Raw genomic sequence first — 15,065 nt, 5'->3', positions numbered from 1 at the left:
ATTGCGTAGGAATTGTACAAAGAAAACTGACTACTTCTTCCATGCCCAGGAGCTGATTCAGAAGTTGAGCGAGAGAGGATATCCTAAGAAGTTACTGAAGAGAACCATGAAGAGAACTTGGTACATCCCTAGAGACACTCTCTTGATCCCCAAAGAAAAGAACAAGGAAGAAACTCCAATCGTATGTGTGACAACCTTTTCTGGAGCAACCACAGAAATTAAGAAAATAGTCTCCAAAAATTGGAACACAGTACGGAGCCTGAAACCCTTCGATGTCCCACCAATCTTCGCACTGAAAAAGAACGAGAGTGTGAGAAACAAACTGGTCCGAGCAGATACATCACTGCCAAGGCAAGAAAGTTCCATTCAGTCACTCCTGAACCTTCCACCTGTCAGAGGACACCACAAATGTGGAAATTGTATTTCCTGCGACAGTACCATAGAAGGATCAACATTCTCATACGGCCAAAAACAAATCAAACACGACCCTTTCACAAACTGTAACACCTGTAACGTTATCTATTGTGTCATATGCCCATGTGGACTTGCGTATGTTGGCAAAACGAGCCAACCCATAAAAACAAGAATATCCCAACACCGTTCCAGGATTCGATGTAAGAAAGAAAATGCACCTATGGTCCCCCACTGCATTGAAAAGAACCATGGACCAGACGACTTAAAATGGACAGTGGTAAAATATGTCAAAGGTAAAGATGTGGCCAATAACCTGTCAAAGCAGGAAGCGAAAACCATCATGTATCTGGACACTGTAAACCATGGATTAAATGAATTAGCGGAAATATCCAGCTTCACGTGCTAATTACAACACAAAGTCTCAGAAATTCAGTGTAGAAACCACAGTCTTTAACAATTCCGACTGCAAAAAGCGTCCCGATCTCTTAGCAATGAGATCACATGTTCACGTATGTGCAAACATTGACCAATCAGGAGCCCCTTTCCAAACTCGCCGGCGAGTCCACCAATGAGCAAGCCTCTTTCTTTCACACTCTAAGTGAAAGACTCAACGCCGGACGCGCGCTGTTCGAATCTGAACACAGCGGGACCCGGTTTAGTGGCGAAACGCTTTGCGAGGAGACGCCGAGGTCAAAGAAAAGCAGTTACCCCTCGGTCTTCAATCCCGCGGAAAGACTGCCCCGCGAGAAGATGTCGTGCCAAACCTAAAAAAGAAAAAAGAAAAGCCGACAACGGTCACCAACCAACCCCCAGGTACGTGATGCCCATGGCGGGTCCCAGTCTCACCAAGTAGCCCTCCGCACTAGGCTAAAGACGAAGTGAAGCCTCCCCACGCACTAAAAGGAATACAAAATAGGCGCAATCGCTTTCCTCCCTTACCCACGAACAATGCATTAGGCTTCCCCAATGCAACATGCCATACGCTAATAGGACGCCAGTGATACACTAAGACATTGAATTCATTTTCTCACCCTTTCCACAGTACATCCCGGACTGTGGGTCCACGGGTCTACAACGGCACCAGACTACAGTGTGAAACATCACCACAACGAACTCTGCGACCAACCTGTAAATAAGACATGCAGAACCGCCTCTACTTATATTGGGTACGTGATCTCAACATGCACTAACAAGCACTTGAAAACACTAAAAAAAGCACTGTCTATGCTCTCGCATCTCACAACTCAGTACTAAAACATGCCCCTTACACCCCCCCAGGTGTAACATGATGTCCTACAGCACCTGCAGCGAGCCCTGATGAAGACCTGTCCAAACAACCTTTCCTGTCAAGATTTAGAAGGTCGAAACGCGTAGGCTCAACTTCCGGGCCAGGAGAACTGTATGCCCTATGATCCAGTAAAACAATAGGACATATAGTGAGAGACGTATCTCACACTAAGGCATAAAACTCTTTTTGAAACAAGTTACTTTCCCTGGCCAGATACAGGACAATTAATGACTCCTTTGAGGGTAAAATAGTCACCATACCCCCAGGATACTCATAAAACCTTTCTTAGATTCCCAGTAGGACCCCCCTTCCTCACTTTGTAAACCTGAAAAAATATCAATTTCTAAGGATAATGTTGATAGACGAACTCAATTAATTTCATTACTGTGTATTGTTTATTTGTCTCATGTTGATTTACTTTGATGTTAGCAAATTATTTGTTTTAATATATGTTGAATGTGCTTTATTATATAAGGAGATAACCACAAACGATTTGTTCACACCCAATGTGTACCTTTGAACTATTCGCAAAGTAATGTGCTAAAAGTATTTATGCAGTCATTGTCAATAAATAGGACTTTGAAAACAAATAACTTGCGAGATCTATGGTGTCAGAGGCAACGCACACTTAATAGTACTTACGTCGCAGTTGCCACCTCGGACGTCGTTGAGCCTTTTCTGTTGGACACTGGTGCAGCGAAAAGTTCCATTATGCATTCGAAACTCCCTGGCGCACCTTTGTCTGGCTTAACAAATGTTTCCGTTGGATTCTCTGGCGCCCCTGTTAGCAATCCGGTTTCACGCCCTTTGCCTCTTGTCATTGGGCCTCGCGAGCTGAAAGCTCCTTTGATTTTGACTACTGGTTGTGGTGAAAATCTCTTGGGCCTAGATTTGCAAAAACGTCTGTATGCAACTTTGTATTGTTCTCCTGCGGGAGTAAAGCTTACGTTGGGTGAGAAAGTTGTCTCTCCTATGTATTTATCGATCGATAAGCTTCCACCGGAATTGAGTTCTCTTCCTGCATCTTTGTGGGCAACAGGTCCCAATGACGTGGGCCTGCTTGACATTCCCCCTTATGTTGTTCACTTGAAATCTAATGTGCGATTGCCACGTATTCCCCAGTATCGTATCTCCCTTGATGGTGAGCGAGCACTGTTAGCAATCATCTACGATCTGATCGAGAAAGATGTTATTGAGGAGATTCGGGGAAACGTGTGCAATAGCCCTGTGCTGCCCATTCTGAAGCGCACTAATCCATCAAAGCCCCCTGTTTATCGTTTTGTCATCGATTTACGGGAGGTGAATAAAATTGTGATTCCTCAGTTCCCTGTGGTGCCTGACATTACGGCTCTGCTGACTCTGATTCCAGCCTCTGCATCTTGGTTCTCTGTGATCGATCTGAAGAATGCTTTCTTCAGCATTCCGATTGCTGAGGAGAGTAGGGACCTTTTCGGTTTCTCTCTTGGTGGCCGCAGCTTTAGGTTTAAACGCGCTCCTCAGGGCTACTGTGAGAGTCCATCGATATACAGCCAAGCCTTGAAGAGCCAACTTGATGCATTTGTGTTGCCGGCCGGTGCGGCCTTGATCCAATATGTCGATGACTTATTGGTGGCTGCAGATACTCAGGACATTTGCAAAATTGCTACGGTGTCGTTGTTGCAGCATCTCTGTGACTTACATCACAAGGTGTCACCTTCTAAACTGCAATATTGTTGTCAAGAAGTAACCTATCTAGGTCACTTATTGTCAAAGGAGGGAAGAAGGTTGACCCCAGAGAGAATTGCAGCAATTGCTCGAATGACTGTGCCAACAACTCAGAGGGATGCTCGTGCCTTTTTAGGTATCACGTCATACTGCAGGCAATGGATTCCAAATTTTTCATTGCTAGCGAAACCATTGGTGGCTCTTACGTGCAAGGATGTTCCAACTCCTTTACCATGGACGGAAGAATGTCAGAAAAGTTTTTCTGAATTGCGTGATGCGTTGTGTTCGGCCCCTGTGCTAGGTACCCCTGACTACAGTAAGCCGTTTACATTATACGTTCACGAGAGGGAAGGTTGTGCGTTGAGTGTTTTGACGCAACAATTCGGAGGTAAGCAATGTCCATGTGCATATTTTTCCTCGACCTTGGACCCAGTAGCTAGAGCATTGCCGAGTTGTTTGATAGCAACAGCGGCAGCTGCGGTGTCCATCCGACAATCTGCAAGATTGGTCATGGATAATATGCTTACGGTGATGGTTCTGCATGCAGTTGACACTCTCTTGAATCGTATAAAAACCCAACACCTGACGAGCGCAAGGTTGTCTGGGTATGAGTTGACGCTTTTGGCAAGTCACATTCAAATAAAACGTTGTAATGTCCTGAACCCGGCGACTCTGTTGCCAATCAGTATGGAATCAGACGAAGCAGTACCTCATGACTGCTACTTACGAACTGAGGAGGAAACAAAAGGTCGTGTAGACCTGAAAAATACTCCATTGGAAGATCCCGATGGGACCCTGTATGTGGATGGGTCGTGTTTTAAGTTGCCGAATGGTGATGTGACGACTGCGTATGCTGTGGTGACATGGAATACGGTTGTGGAGACTGCGAGATTGAATCAGAATTCTGTGCAAGCGGCAGAGCTGATTTCTTTGACTAGAGCGTGTGTGTTGTCGAAAGGGAAACGGGTGAATGTGTTTACGGACAGCCAGTATGCATTTGGTGTTGCGCATAGTTTTGGACGTTTGTGGAGAGAGAGAGGTTTTATGACATCGCATGGCACAAAGATTCAGCATGGACAGCTTGTGAATGATCTTTTGGATGCACTTACATTGCCCGAGCAGGTGGCGATTATTAAATGTAGTGCACACCGTAAGGTGACAGATGATGTTGGTCGTGGCAATGCGTTTGCGGATGAGATTGCTAAGGAGACTGCCCGGAATCTTAGCACTAAAATGTATGTGACGAGTTCGGTAAGGTGGCCTGCAGAAACTGGTATGTGTGAGGACACTATCGAGAGTGTGAAAGCGATTCAGAACGAGGCCACTGAGTCTGAGAAGACGAAGTGGAAAGAGAGTACGGGAAAGTTGGATGTGAATGGCTGTTGGATTGATTTGTCGGAGAATAAGAGGTGGATGTTGCCGAATGCGTATGTGCTAGCTGTTGTGACGATGGCACACGGCTTGGCACATATTAGTGCGAAAGGTATTTGCAAGTTGTTGTCCCCTGTATGGAAGAATGATGGTATTGCTAAGTGTGCTGAGAGATTGGTCAAGAATTGTATGATATGTATGATGTACAATCCTGGTAAGGGAACTCCTACACCCCCTGGTCATTTTGCTCCCCCTTCATGTCCCTTTGAGGTGATTCAGCTAGACTTTATCCATATGGAGCGATGCAATAACCTGAAGTACGTTTTAGTTGTGGTTTGCGCATTCTCCCAATGGATCGAGGCTTACCCTCTTAAAGACAACACAGCTCTGTCCACTGCGAAAATCCTACTGAAGGAATACTTTCCTCGGTATGGAATGCCACGGATTGTATGGTCTGATAACGGAAGTGAGTTTGTGGGGAGTGTGATGAAGAGTGTGTGTAAGGGCCTTGGAATTACGCAAAAATTCCACAGCGCCAATCATCCCCAGTCAGCAGGTTTGGTTGAAGGGTATAATGGCACCCTTAAATTGAAAATAGCGAAGATTCAGGCTACGACTGGTCTCTCGTGGCCTGACGCTTTGCCCTTAGCTCTTCTGTCAACTAGGGCGACTGTACACTCCTGAGTAGGGCTCAGTCCCTACGAGATTGTGTTCGGCCGCCCTGCCAATGTTTGGGGGGTCCCTGTTGATCGATTATCTTCATGATCTGACTGCTAAACTGAGGTTAATTCATCAACAGGTCTTTGAAGCACTGCCGACGCAGACGGAGGGTCCAGGCCACCAGCTCCAGCCCGGAGACTGGGTGGTGACGAGGAATTTTGCCCGGAAGCGCAACCTTGAGCCTCGTTTTACCGGACCCTACCAAGTGCTCCTTGCCACGAGGACTGCTGTTCGTTTGGAAGGACGCAAGAACTGGGTGCATGCCACCCATACCAAGAAGGTACCTATACCTTTACCAGCAGACTTGTGGGTGAGGAAGGGCATCGCCTCGTCTGAAACAGAAACTGTGCCGACTTTCGTTCCTTTTAGCGACGCTCAGCCTGTCGGAGAGACCTCAGTGCAGCAGAACGACATTGTTGAACATTTATCATCACAAAACTCAGGATCTGAACAATTGACTGATCAACAGAACTCTGTCTTACCATCGGATCAACTGTTTGATGAACAGACACGTCCTGGGAGAAGCCGATATTTTCTTCGATCCAATACTAAAGACTAATAAAGTATCTTTGCTTTCTCCCCTGACATCCACGTTACCCCATTGCCACTATTCAGTCTGAACACACTCGTATAATTGTGATTTTTGTAAATTTTGAGCCTTTTTCCATATATGTGTTTTGTTTCCACAGCTAGGAGATTTTGTATATATTGTTGATTAAAAATACCTTACATCCGGGTGGACCGTAGGGCCGCGCGGGTACTTCCTTCTGGTTAGTAGGTCTCGACACTAGGTCGGAGACCGTCGATTCCTAGGAACTCCTGGGGATTGACTACTGCTACACAGAACGAAGTGCGTCAAGAACGTTGCGGACGGTTTTTAGAGGATGGCTTTCTCGAAGCTGTCGGAATTGGAAAAAGCTCAGGCCCACAGATTCGAATTGCGAAAAATTGCTCGTACAAAATGCTTCATGTTTCAGGTGTTCCTTCTGTTTTTAACTGTTTCTTCGTTATTGGTGGGTGGGGTGTATTACATGATACAGTCATTGTTGCCTTCTGCCTCACCTACCCCTTCTTCTGAACCTAAACTTACCTTCACTGTTTCTCCTCATTCCTTCCACATCTTACCCCAACACGAGCAGGTTAGACGTGCGGAATTCATGAACAATTCCTTCATTCAGCTCCTTCATCAGCATCAGTTGCTGATGAACACTACCAATTGTTGGGTGTGTGGGTTAATGCCACATACCACCGATAAGGGAATTCCGTACTTGGTCCTTCCTTATAGTTCCCAGGGTTCACCTCGAGCATTCCAAACAATGTTTCGAAGTGCACTAGATTCCTACCGCAACCGAGAGCCACGTTCTCCACACTTTGGTCCCGGTCCGTACCATAAGCCTTTGGCAATAGCGATTGCTGATTTAGATAGAGATATCTATGAGCCGTCGCTCATCCCAGAGGAAGAGGTGCGAGCCTATAGGGATCTCAGTGAGGCTGAGTATAGTGCGCTCGTGGGCGAAAGACAGCTCAAAAGCTCGTCTCCAATATGGATCGTACCCCACCTTGGTAATTTCTGTCTAAAAGGCCGTGGCCGAAGCCCGAGAGCTCACCTTGGAGAGAGTGCTTGCTCTGAGACGTATGTCTTACCAATGCTCTCTTCCCCTGTTCTCCTGACTGCCAAGCGTACGTACTTTGTCTGCTATGACCGTGCGTATACATGGTTGCCCCTTGACTTTGCGGGCACCTGTTATATTGCAAATTTGTTGCCACTGACTTTTACAGTCGCCTCCGATTACCACAAGACCAGAGTTGTGAGGGGCGTGATTAGCAAAGAGGGCACTGCCGGTCAAGAGGCAGGAGACTTTTTCAAGGGTTTCTTGCCGTTTTGGGGGCCTATGATCAATAGTAGGAAACTGAGACAGTTGACTCGAGTGGTGGAATCGACCGCTAACATCACTGCCAGTGCCCTTGGTAATATCACAGCAGAGCTTCAGGCGGATAGATTGATGATGTTACAAAATCGTATGGTTTCAGACGTTGTCTTAGCAGATCGAGGTGGAGTATGTCAGGTGATCCATTCGAGCTGTTGTATTTTCATTCCAGACAACGCTCCGACTGTCTATCAAGCCATCTCGAAGTTGCATAAGATCTCTGAGTCCATACACGTGGACGTAGGGGATTGGACGCTACTTGGGTGGTTTTGGAGCCTAATGTCGACTTGGGGTTGGAAAATTCTGATGATCATCGGGGTTGTTGTAGCATTCCTGTTCACGTGTTGTCTTTGTGTGCAGTGTGGTCCTGCCTTATGTGGCCTCTGTGCTACGACGTGTATAAGACAGCCGCCTGTTACCAGAGGAACTCTGATGGATAGAATTATGTTGCAGCAGCATCTAGATGGTCTGATGAATATCGAGATCGATTATGATTCCGACTAGTTCTTGCCTACATGAGGGCAAAAGGAGCGTCTGAGGTTCCGTGACAATTGTAAGTGGTGTTTTTGACTTGCACAAATATGGTCGAGTCTGAATATCTATGAACCGCAAATGACGAGTTTAGTGGGTGTACGCGTTTTCGCTGTGCTAGCCTAAACCGTTTGTTTGTTTCGTGGGTTTCTTCATCTGAACCCACGGGTTCCATCTTAGATACGGCATCCATTTTGTGTCTTGCCCTCAAGTAGCCAGCGAACGGACGCTGTCCGCTTCGCGACCCTGGGATTCCCAAACTCTTGCGGAAGACACGTTTCCTTTGAAGGTGTCTTTATGATGAGGGGGATGATACTGTAAGGCAGATGGCCCCGCTCAAGGCTCATCTTGCCGTGCCGGTCTATTGTCTCAGTTGTGCATTCATTAGGCACGTCCCCTTTTGATGCCTGCAACTCGTGTTTCCTGATACCACCCCCTTTTACACCCTCTTCGATCTGTTCACTGTCCTCGTCTTCCTCTGCACCTGTTTCTGTCTTTTCCTCGACTCGTTTACTGTTGCTTGGAATGTACTAATGGTGGGAAGATGTACTTTTACAGTTGGGAACCGCCAAATGTTACTGTAATTATGTTCCGGGCCCTGAATACATGGAAGCGACCCCCTTATGGTCTTTACGATGGGAACCAAGCTGTAAACCTTTGTGCGCCATGTTATCCTATGCTCGAAAACTGTATAAGAAGAGCGATCCGCAGATACCAGTTGAAGCAGTCTCCTCGAACCTACACGTGTTGTACTTCCTGTGACTTCTGTGTTCCCTGCAGTAATAAACCTCGAATCTTTGACGCCGAAGGAAGTGTCCCGTGTCTCTGTCATTTGTACGCCGGAACAGGTTACCCACGAAGGTTTTAGGTGTTATCCCTGGCACCGCTGGGTCTTAGAAAAACCCAGTCCTTCACCCCCAAAGCTATGCCCCTGATAAGTCTCCTCTGCTAGCAGAGAAGACAGGACTTGAATGGGACTAGAAGACAATGTCAACCATGACAGTTCTCCTCAGCCTTTGCTGCTGAGTGATTCCATGTCTTAAGAGCAGATTAAAGATCATGGGGGAGGAGTTACTGGATAATGAGTACTATAGCTTGAGAGCCACCTCCAGTGGGAAGTAAGTTGGGTAGCAGGGAAGAAGGCTATGTCTTTGTGCTTGACTGCATGTTTGTGTGTGTCTATTTCTGTCAGCATATGCAAATATGTTTGTAGGACTGATTTAATGAATGAGTGTAGTAATGCTGGCTGTGGCATAAATTGCACACTCACCCCACTCAGAAACAATATAATATTATTGCCAACTTCATGCATATGTTCTGGTAATGCATGGACCAGAACTGGGAACAAGCTTTGAGCATAATAAAATGGGAAGTTAGAATGCCGATTTGTTAAACTTATGCTTGTTTTGGTAAAAACTCAATTGGCCTGGTCATGGAAATCAGAAACCCTACCTATCACAGCAAAGTGGAAATCGGAACTGAATAAATCAGTGCATGCAGAGACACAAAATATTCCATGATCATCTAGATGGGACACAATTCTTCAAACTCTGGCACGGAACAACAATGATAATACCGATTGAAGTTGTTTAAAATCATTATCATGCCCCCCTCCTCCCAGTGGTAAATGTGGCATCCCATGCATTTCTTCCCCTGTACTCTTGCTGGCTAAATACACCTCATTCTTTACGCTCAGATATCAGTAAATGAGTTGTAAAAATAGTACATTGATCTTAAACTTGGTAGTGTGCAATTATTTATAATTTTATATGTGATGTATGTAATGCGCACAATCCGTGACATGTTGTGGGCATTTCTGGCATACCTGTTGTTGTCTCTGGCATAATTAGGTCCATCATTATCTTATGATGTAAGTTCTTAACACATCTACTCGTGTTCTCAGCATATTGATGCTAATTACTAGCATAGTATGGTTATTCTTGATATATATCTGGCTAGCATTTTAAAACCTATCTCAGGCCTGCCATTGCAGCCTGTGTGCAGTTTTAAACTGTCAATTCGACATAGGAAAATTAACCTTTTGCCAGGCCTAAACCTCACTTTTTCATACATATAAGTCATCCCTAAAGCAGGCCCTAAACAGACCATAGGGCAGGGTGCAGTGTATTTAAAGAAATGGACATGTACTTTTAAGTTTGACATGTCCTGGTAGTAAAAAACTCTGAAATGTGTTATCTGCCTCTCTCATAGTATAACATCAGGTTACCTTATTACATTTATTAAGTGATAACTTTTTGGGGGACAAGTAGAAATGCAGTATTTGGTCTCTAAAGAACTGTAATTTAAAATCTCTTTAATTGAAAAGTCGGCTTTTAAATAACAACTCTGAAAATGCTACTCTTTGAAAATTATCATTTTCTCATCCTAATCATTTGGTGCCTTTATCCTCTGTCCTTGGTTAGAGGACTGTGACTGTCAGTTGGCCTTCCTCCCAAACAGTGACACAGAGGTGGGTGGGGCAGGTAGTAACAGGATCGAAAATCCTGCCAGGATGGGAAGGGCAGAGCTGTTCCCTGCCCAGGATGGGAAGGGCAGAGCTGTTCCCTGCCCCCACTTACATTTCAGAGGAGCTGCCTCAGCAGACTCACAGAACTTCACACCAGTCTTTTGTCACCCTAGACCTCTTGGAGCCTGGGATGGGAGGGGTGACATTCCAGAATCATCTGTAGGGGAAAAACTCTAGAAGTTTCTTTCACTTCAAAGCTGCTTGAGAACTACCTTTCTGCTTGAGAACCGCCTGGCCGCTTGAACCCAGGACTACCAGAGACACCCCAAGGCCTAGTTGGCTGGCCTCCATTACATTCATTCGGCTGAGAGGTAGGTCCTGGTTCAAAAAGCACCCTTTTGTTATTTGATCAAAAGTATTTAGTAGTTATAGAGTTAATAAAAGAAATCCACAATTGCATATCTAGGGATGCAGATCCTGTGAGGAAATCTGAGTGCCTGCCAACATTTCAACCAACAACTTGAATCCTGCACCTGAACACTGCCTGAAGTGAGTCCTACCCTCTAATAGCTGCTCACCCAGTCCTGGACACCTTAATGTGGTGCCAAATATACTCAAACAGCCAAAAATTCAAACTTGTGACTTGAAATTTTCAGCCGAAAAGCGCTCTGAGAACCAGCAGGAGCCGGGGCCCACCTGCCCATTGACCACGCAAAGTGCATATCTGTTCGGCCTGACTTCACGGTAGCTCCTGGTGCGTTCTTCTCTGCAGCAGCCAATCCTGTTCAGCGATTCCTTGCAGAAGGTGTAGACGGCCTGGTGGATCCCTCATCTGCTACAACTTGCAGCTTTGTCCCACTGGAGAATTTCAACTTCCTAAAAGTGACAAAGTCAGAACTTAGAAATCTTCACAGCGAGTTTGTCGAGCCACTCCCCGACAACAACGCCTCCTCCTCTGACACTGCTGGTTGCCTTGTCCTGCTGAACTTTACTTTCTATGCCATTTTTCCTTGAAAATTCTTCTAAGTCTAAAGGTAAGCCATATCTACCTCATGTATCAGATAAACGCTCCGTCGTGGTCAGCCATAACTTTCGACTTTGCCCAGGTATCGCACAACTAGATGTCCGTGGTTGTTGCCTTAATCTTTTAGGTAATAGTTTGTACTAAAAAAATTCATAATTCCAGTTCTACTGATGTAATTTTGTCAATTTGGTGTCAAATAATTTCTTTGTTTTTCCCTATTTTCTAAATTGGTGTGGGATTTTCTTGCATTGTGTTTACACTTTGCTACTGTTTGAGTACTGCATAAATACTTAAAACAGTGCCTCTATGTTAAACCTGAATTCTTTTGTGTCAAGTTACCGGAGGGGTAAGCACAGGTTAATTTAGTGGCTTTTGTAGTTTACATTGACAAGGTTTGCGGTTGTTGCTTGAGAAGGGATTTCACCCACCCAATGAAAAACCTAAGTTCTAACAGAGGCCATACCAATGGCATAACTTTGAGCATTGTTAACATAGATGTGGCTACATATGTCCTAATGTAAGCCCTAGATAATAGAGCCCAACATTTCTACATTGTAAGCATTCTTGAAATAATTGTGTCTCTGGAGAAGTGTGGCTCAATGATTAGAGCGGCAGACCCTGATGCAGAGGTCTAGCCTAGCCCAGGACCAGGGTTCAATTCCCCGCCTTGGCGGGTCTTGGGCTCAAAAATTCCATGGACCTGATAATTCTCGCCTCGGTGCCTATTCCAATCTTGGAGTCCCACTCTGCAGCTCTGGGCAATAGCTTGCTTAATCTCCACAACGGCCCCCACAACACTAAGGATGCCTGGCCTCCACCTTGGGGGTGCCCAGGATTGGACGCCTCACAGGGAAAGCCAGGATGGGTTCCACAGTGGTATTTGTACAAGCGCCTGGAGACCCTTGCGGGTGACTAGTGCGCTATACAAGTATCAATTTACATTTACATTTCTCTCTCTCTCTCTCTGGCAATATTGCCTTGCTGTGCAGGTGTTTGGAATAATACGGTCTTTAAAGACAATATTGTGGACCTCCATGGCATAATGGTGAGCCTCACATATTGGTGCCAATCATTGATATCTTGTGGGTATTATTGATGTCATTACAACTAACTCTGGTGTGTTGATAAAAGATATCCTTGCCTTATGGGATGATAAATAATCTCCAAGGCAGAACCTGTCCAAGTGCTGCATAGCACATGTGAGTATGTCATGAAAAATACAAGCTTAGATTTAGGGATGAAACATGTTATTTATAAAAGACGAGATGCCTGAGAATTACAATCTTTTTTGGGGGGAATTCAGCAAAATGTGTGTATTTTAGATAAAGACAAGCTGATGTTTGGGGGAAAAATGATTGCATTTCCAAAATATATTTAATATTTGCCAACATGTATTATATTAATATTATATTTTAATTATAAGTCGAAAATTTCTACTCATCCTGATCCCTTAGTACTAGAGAGTACTCAGAGTTACTGCTATTTGGTTTTTTTTATGTCATCGTCTTTATTGATTTATAATTTTATGATATTGTCACTTCTAATGCCCGAGGCCAGAGCACGTAAAATTAGTGCAAACTGTCTGCTTTCTGAGAGGACTCTCTTAATTGAGAGGTAGTACTGATGTAAAATGTGCCTAGTTTTTCTGTCTATTGACTCTGAGTGTTAGAACTATTTTACTCAAGTTTATTTTCATCCTGTAGGTTTCTTGAAGGTTCTCAGTCTCGATATATGAAAAATCTACCTGCAAGGGGAAGGATGAATTGATAAAAGGTGTTTGAATGTAAAACTGAAGACAGATGCTATTTACATTTTGAAAAACAGGTAGGCCATGTTCAAATTCACCTAGAATTTTGGATGTTTTCACTTTTACGGTGAACCCCTAATTTTCTTGGGGAGGGCATGGCTTTCCTAGTACACCAAGAAAGGGTTGGTATATTAGTGCACCACCCAGAATCTCGGGCTCAGTAGATATTTTGCATTGAAATTGTGATATAAAATATCAGATTGTTTTAAAACATTTTGTGGAGGCTAGACCCTCGACACGGGCAGCAGGAACTTGGGTACCCTGCTCAACGGGTCCAATTCTAGTAGCTTTCTTATGACTCACCATTTTCAAAGGTGTGCAGCTGCCACTGCGCAAAACCAAAAAGTGATGATAGTAATCCAATGCAGAATCTCCCTCACTAACATGAGATGAGGTTTAGATATAACAGCTACCAGTTTTACAATATAGTTCAAGAAAGGAAAGCCAAGAGATGGTAAGAGGGCCATCCAAGAACCCTTGAAACACCACTCATGAACTTGGGACAGGTAGGGATGGACGAAATTGTTTTTGGAGGTCCCAACTGGATTCTAAATTCTGAAACTTACTGCACTAACCCAGTAACCATTAACGGCTGGTAGGGAACGGTGGTGGGTGGGGGGAGGGCAGGTGGGGTGGGGGCGAGAAAGAAGAAAGAATAAAACAAACTTACCTGCCGGTCGCATCCCAGCTGCTGTCTCTCCTCCTCACAGAAAACACCTGGGCTCCCAGGCTCCCTAAGACAGAGTTGTGATTGGTTCACCTAAGTTCCCCTCAGTCAGTTACAATTCTTCATTGCAGCGTTGTGATTGGTCTGAGCGCCGTGGTTCGATGCTCAGATGGGGACAGGGAGCCTGTGCATGTCCCCACCAGGCTGTGTAATGCAGCCTGGTGGGGAAACATGCAAAGTGCACATCAATGTTTGGCCGGCTGAAGACGGCTAGTCAAACATTCATGCACACTTAGAGTGTGCTCACCACCCCTCCCCTGGCCCATTCTCTGGCCAGCCACGCCCCTCCCCGCACCTAGGAAGGAACATTAAAATGATAATAACACTTCGTTATTATTTCATTTTTTCTCTGCACTGCTCATAAAGAAGTAGGGCAACGCTCCTCTGCCTTAGCGCAGGATCCGCTCCTGCGATAACAAGGAAACAGGGAAAGCGGAATGAGAATGGGCATTTGGATACTTTCACCCAGTATGGGCACACAGAAACTGAATTATAGAGAAAGTCAGGAGTGCACTCGTACATTAAATACCACCTTAAACAATGTACTCTAAGGTACTACGGTATTGTGTTGGCTACACAATGTGTGAACAAAGAAGGAACAGTAGTTAAGAAACTACTGGAAGTGAGCACTGTTCCTATCGGAAACAAAACTGTTTTCCAAACTATAATAGAGCTGCTAATTCAAAATTTGACTGAACTCTTTGTCAGTATATGAATGAATTTAATTGTTGTATTATACATGCATACAATTCTTTTAAATATCGATAATCAATCAGTATCTCATAATTCGATAATACACATAACCAACATGTGTCATTGTCACAGTCAATTGAAAATGATACTAGTACAAATGTATTCTAACCAAATACGTTCACTGTACCACATATGTGAACTTATCACCAAAACGTTCATTATTGAGTAAGCATATCTTCGACATTGTTTTTACACTTCGGCAGTGCCCAATGCATTTCGGGACCCTTCTGTACCCTTCTTCAGGGGAAAATACTGCAATTCAAAACATGAATCACAAATCTATAATCAAAAAGATGATCAACCGAAGATAACTTCGTGGATGCAAAACATG

This window comes from Lissotriton vulgaris, chromosome 9 (assembly GCF_964263255.1).
Source record: "Lissotriton vulgaris chromosome 9, aLisVul1.2, whole genome shotgun sequence".
NCBI lineage: Eukaryota > Metazoa > Chordata > Amphibia > Caudata > Salamandridae > Lissotriton > Lissotriton vulgaris.
This window is presented reverse-complemented; position numbering follows the sequence as displayed.